Source organism: Eleginops maclovinus, chromosome 14 (genome assembly GCF_036324505.1).
Source record: "Eleginops maclovinus isolate JMC-PN-2008 ecotype Puerto Natales chromosome 14, JC_Emac_rtc_rv5, whole genome shotgun sequence".
Taxonomy (NCBI): Eukaryota; Metazoa; Chordata; class Actinopteri; order Perciformes; family Eleginopidae; genus Eleginops; species Eleginops maclovinus.
The window spans coordinates 9,415,084-9,421,526 of NC_086362.1; positions in this window are offsets into that span (position 1 = coordinate 9,415,084).

Here is a 6,443-nt window from a genome sequence, read left to right on the forward strand (position 1 = left end):
GAGCTTCACACGTGCACAGATTTACAACATTTTTCCCATGGTGCAAAACAATGGACTATTAGCACTCCTTAATTTGACTGTAATGTATGTTTGTATTGAAAGTTAATTGTAATATTATAGTTGTACTGGTAAATGTGCTGGTATCCAATTTGATACATCTGCTCTTTAATCTGTCTGTATAGTTGTAAGTGTGATAAAGACTGCAAAAGTGCATGTTGATTTTGTTTGTGTGCTCTTGCCCTACCTTAAAACACTTAAGTGAAGAATTCCAGCGTGTTATTTCCATGCTGTAGGACAGTCAACTCAATATTTGTGAAGACGAGCACCTCTCTCTAAAAGCCAGAAACCAAATAAATAAGTTTCAAACTTAACTTCCTGTCAGGCTCTCCTCCATAGACAATTAATCGAAGACTGGTTTCATTGATCCACAACTTGTTTCCTATAGCCATTCCATTATAATGCCCTTGGTTGTAATACAGAATTTACCCATGTGACTTTTCCCTGGCTGTTCTGTGTTTCCCAATGTGTTGTCTATTGAGCTTTCCAGAGTTTATACTTGATGACATCCCAAATATAATTATCTTCACTCTTTTGTTATGACCATAGGAATAACATGTACCGTACTGAGTTTGAACATTTTTGTAGTTTCCCTTTAAGTCTATCTCCACAGTGAACCTATTCAGACCTTTTCAATAACCCAACCTTTGATAAACCCTTTGACTCTTTAAATAACCTATTATTGCACTCATCATTAAAGGCATGGACTTTTAGTGCATTGTGCAGCACTCTGTCCTTACACGGTAATTGCACAAAGTGCCAGTTTGGCCCGGGGCCTAACAGCTTCAAACTCTTGGTATTTTAATGCTCATTTGACTAGCTCACAACAAATGTCTACTCTGGAATGTGTGAAATGTATACGGATAAAGATTTCACAGTTAGGTTTCACAGTTTATGAATAGAGCTTAGAAAAGTGTTATTGTATGTATTGCAAAATGTAGGTGATCTCTGTTAAGATAACGCAATGTGAGTGGAAAGCAATTGGATTTACTAGTTTGGATTCAGTTGGAAATGTACTTTTGCGTTTCAAATATAAAAAAAATAAATGCTGGAGGAAGCCAGTCCCATGCTTTCACAGTGTGTCCATTGTGTTGTCACAGCAGGGATCGTACACCCGGCCAGGCTGGTTAATAAAAGAGGTTTAATAATATCAGGAGTGTGAAGTGAACGGGGTGTCAAAGAGAGGGAGAGCAGATTCATAATGTCTCTCGCCTTCTATCTCTTCTTTAGAGTGTGTGTATGTGGGTGTTCACATCCGTCAACATGCTTATATTGGTGGGTTTGATGTGTCGTACCGGCCCATGCAGGCATTTTTACAGACAGCCATGGCAACAAGACATAAAAAACTGAATTATTCAGTGAGCTAAGTCTGAAACTTACAGTTGAGTAAGCACAGACGGACCAACACACACACACACACACACACACACACACACACACACACACACACACACACACACACACACACACACACACACACACACACACACACACTAATGTAAACATTCACATAGCAAAGACATGCAGTCACTGCTGCACAAAATCCTTTGCACAAACCGAATGTGTCGCCAGGTTAAAGAGTAAAGTGCATTATACAAAGTATACTTTCTAATTCAAGTCACAGACACCACAGAGGAAGTCAGGATAATGTACATATGCAACATTAAAAAACTGTTGTGGCCATGAGGAGAGTAAAAGAGGTACCATGCACGGTATGATGCATATGTGTGAATAAATGCCATGAGCTCAAATAATCTCACTAAGATCCTGAAGCTTGCAAATAGCCAGAAAACTGATCTTATTAGATTGTATATCCCCAAGCTTAAGCACCGTGAGAAATCTCTACATCAGGTCGGATATTATATAGCACTGCACTTATGTAGCTGTATTGCATAGAACTATATGAAAATAATATGTCACAAATATCCTGCCCAGAATAATTGTATTTCATGATAATGTCCTGGTTATCATCACAATGTGCTTAAAACTCAAAATAATGACAGTAAAACCCATTGTTTGAAGCTGCAAATATCTATGTTGCATACCAGATATAGATCTTTTGAAGTGAACATCCATTTTAGTGAAAAACAATCTTAAATAATTAAACACAAATAAATTGCGATGCTCTCCTGAATAAATCATAAATAAATAAAAAGCAACATTGTGTGGGTCTGAAGGAACATCTAATAGTAAAGTAAGCACTACACAGACAGGTACGGTAAGAACATAACTGGAAGAGACACAGTAGTGTGACATTAAAAAACTGTTATAATTCTAAGGATTTGTTCTAAATATTGCTTCCCGGAGCAGCTCTTAAAGAGAGATCAATATGAATGCATCCTCAGGAGTCTAGGGAGTCATCCACCCACAGGGGGGAGCTGTTTCCTCTAAGATTTCATCACTGTGAGAAACTACCTGCATGCTTTTGTTTCACTCAATTTGTATCAACCTTGTTTCTTGCCAATGCATTTTCTTTCAAATAAAAATGCCTTTGTCCTCTTTCATTAGGAGCTCAGATGTCAAAGTCAAATAACCTCTGAAGGTCAATGAATCAACATAAAAAATTAAATAGAAATTCATAAATAAATAATAATCAAACAGTGAAACATTAGAAAAACAAAAGCAAGAACACCTATTAGAGTGAAGCAGATAGGCAAGAGGGGGACAAGGAAATGAAGCAAACAGAATGGTTAACCCAATACAAGAGATGGAAAAAAGAATTTGGACACAAAGTGGTATTGTTTAAATGATTTGACCGATTGGATAAATACATAAGCACACAATGTCAGCATGAATTGAAAAATAAATTAGTTCCAAAGGCTGTATTTTATTTTATTGTACAGTTTACTCACTCATTATTTCAGGATGTGAATTAAAATCAGTGTGTTTTAATTGTGTGCTGGAGTCTTGCTTTAGCTCATATCATTGGTTTTACCCCTTAAGGAGATATCCACATTCTCACGGTTGTGCAATCCAGCCTCCACCACAGTCCACTCAGCCACTAGATGGCAGTATAGGATTGTATTGCAGCCATGTGACAGTGATAAGGCGTCAAAGTCATGGTTTCAGTTGGCAATGTTTAGGCTGTAGGGGGGAGGACTAACAGCTGTAGCTAAACTCATTTGGACAGAGTGAATTGATGAATGGAGTTATGATGAAATAAGTTTATCATATCCATCTGCATGTCTCGGAAAACCTCTTCTGGGGAGAACTGTTATCAGCACGTGATATTTTTTGTCTACACTAACCTTGCACTGTCATGGAGACGGATGAGTTTGGTCTGCTGTGAACTGTCAGTGTCACTGCAAGCCAAAAATCTCAGCAGTAATCTGATCAAGTTTTTATTGCTACTGTTGACTGAGTCAGGCCTTTCTTATTAAAGCCAGTATGTACTGTAGATTTGTGTGTGTTTCTGTGTGTGTGTCAAGGGAGGAGGCAGTGTGTGGTGACACAGTGAATATGCCTGTGTGTCTTTATACAATGTGTCTTTGTGAGTCCTTGGCTCTGCGTTGGAGAGAAAGAGCTTGCTGTTCTGGGGTCTTCCCTTTCTCCCCAACATCTTGTCTCTATCCCTCACTTTGTCTGTTATTTCCTGTTGTCCCCCTTTTTTATTCACAGTGGCTTCTTTTTCTGACACTTACAGTGGGGCAAAAAAGTATTTAGTCAGCCACCAATTGTGCAAGTTCTCCCATTTAAAAAGATGAGAGAGGCCTGTAATTTTTATCATAGGTGTACCTCAACTATGAGAGACAAAATGGGGGAAAAAAATCCAGGAAATCACATTGTAGGATTTTTAAAGAATTTATTTCAAATGATTGTGGAAAATAAGTATTTGGTCAATAACAAAAGTTCATCTCAATACTTTGTTATATACCCTTTGTTGGCAATGACAGAGGTCAAACGTTTTCTGTAAGTCTTCACAAGGTTTTCACACACTGTTGCTGGTATTTTGGCCCATTCCTCCATGCAGATCTCCTCTAAAGCAGTGATGTTTTGGGGCTGTCGCTGGGCAACACGGACTTTCAACTCCCTCCAAAGATTTTCTATGGGGTTGAGATCTGGAGACTGGCTAGGCCACTCCAGGACCTTGAAATGCTTCTTACGAAGCCACTCCTTCGTTGCCCTGGCGGTGTGTTTGGGATCATTGTCATGCTGAAAGACCCAGCCACGCTTCATCTTCAGTGCCCTTGCTGATGGAAGGAGGTTTTCACTCAAAATCTCACGATACATGGCCCTATTCATTCTTTCCTTTACACGGATCAGTCGTCCTGGTCCCTTTGCAGAAAAACAGCCCCAAAGCATGATGTTTCCACCCCCATGCTTCACAGTAGGTATGGTGTTCTTTGGATGCAACTCTGCATTCTTTCTCCTCCAAACACGACAAGTTGAGTTTTTACCAAAAAGTTCTATTTTGGTTTCATCTGACCATATGACATTCTCCCAATCCTCTTCTGGATCATCCAAATGCCCTCTAGCAAATTTCAGACAGGCCTGGACATGTACTGGCTTAAGCAGGGGGACACGTCTGGAACTGCAGGATTTAAGTCCCTGGCGGCGTAGTGTGTTACTGATGGTAGCCTCTGTTACTTTGGTCCCAGCTCTCTGCAGGTCATTCACTAGGTCCCCCCGTGTGGTTCTGGGATTTTTGCTCACTGTACTTGTGATCATTTTGACCCCACGGGGTGAGATCTTGCGTGGAGCCCCAGATCGAGGGAGATTAGCTGGGGTCTTGTATGTCTTCCATTTTCTAATAATTGCTCCCACAGGTGATTTCTTCACACCAAGCTGCTTACCTATTGCAGATTCAGTTTTCCCAGCCTGGTGCAGGTCTACAATTTTGTCTCTGGTCTCCTTTGACAGCTCTTTGGTCTTGGCCATAGTGGAGTTTGGAGTATGACTGTTTGAGGTTGTGGACAGGTGTCTTTTATACTGATAACGAGTTCAAAAAGGTGCCATTAATACAGGTAACGAGTGGAGGACAGAGGAGCCTCTTAAAGAAGAAGTTACAGGTCTGTGAGAGCCAGAAATCTTGCTTGTTTGTAGGTGACCAAATACTTATTTTACTGAGGAATTTACCAATTAATTCTTTAAAAATCCTACAATGTGATTTCCTGGATTTTCTTTTCTCATTCTGTCTCTCATAGTTGAAGTGTACCTATGATAAAAATTACAGGCCTCTCTCATCTTTTTAAATGGGAGAACTTGCACAATTGGTGGCTGACTAAATACTTTTTTGCCCCACTGTATTTAAAACATCCTCTACCTTTTTTCATTTATTTCTTTCTGTATTTGTTACAGAGATAAGAAGGACTTCCTCGGTAAATACCTAAACATGATTAGATCACAGATTCACTCCAGTTACACTTCCAATGAACATAAACAATCTGTCCCTTTTTCTCCTTTCCTTCCCTCGAACCTTCTTCTGTTTTGTGCTTCTTTTATTAAATGGTCCTTTCTTTCTGCTCTCTGTGCTTTATCCAAATCTTTTGTGGTCCTGTGACGGGGGCTTGTGAGGACACTGAAGCTGTTTAATGGTAACCAATCTGATAGTTATCAGCACATGGCACTAAATGTAAGTCTAAAATAGGATTCATCTTCTTGGTAACAATGAATTTCATCTCACAAATGTCATGCAAATCCATTGATATAAAGTTTAGATTTTCCACATTGAAGTGAAAACTTTGACATGATGGTGGTTGCTAGAAACTCAGAAAATCCCCAACGTCATAAGGGTTCATCCTCTGGGGATCATGGATATGTGAACTAAATTTCATTGCAAACTATGCTTAGTGGTCAAGAAATGTTACTTCAAAATGTCTCATGGTTGTTCAAGAGTAAGCATAACAGATCTTTAGAAAAGGCCACGATTTGGCATTTTCATTGTTGCCATCTTTATTCAAAAGGTCCCTGTTATAGGAACTATTCAGTGGACTGACTGACAAATATTAAACGCCACAGACAAAATGACAAACTTCTAATATGAACATAGTTCTCGTTCTTTATATTTGGCCATACAGCACTTTTCACAGCAGAGCCGAAGCACCATGTCCAAAAACACATTTCTGAGTTCAGTAAGAAAACAACCCCATCGCTGAATGCAATGGCTGGACTGCAATCAGAAAGTAAAAAAATGAGGGACGAAAGTGAAAAACATCCAACTCATCTGTATGTACTTTTCTTACAGAGTGCAAAATGTTCCTTATTCTATGTTTATTCGGATGAGTACACTGCCAGATAATCCAAACGGAGCTGGACACCTGTTGGAATGAGTAGCAGTAGAGGAGAAAAACCCAGAGGAAGGCTAGGAAGTAGAGACCTGAAGAGGAAATATAATCGTATAAAGAGAGAAAGACGGGTGAGGGGAGGCTTTCTATTGACACCACAGG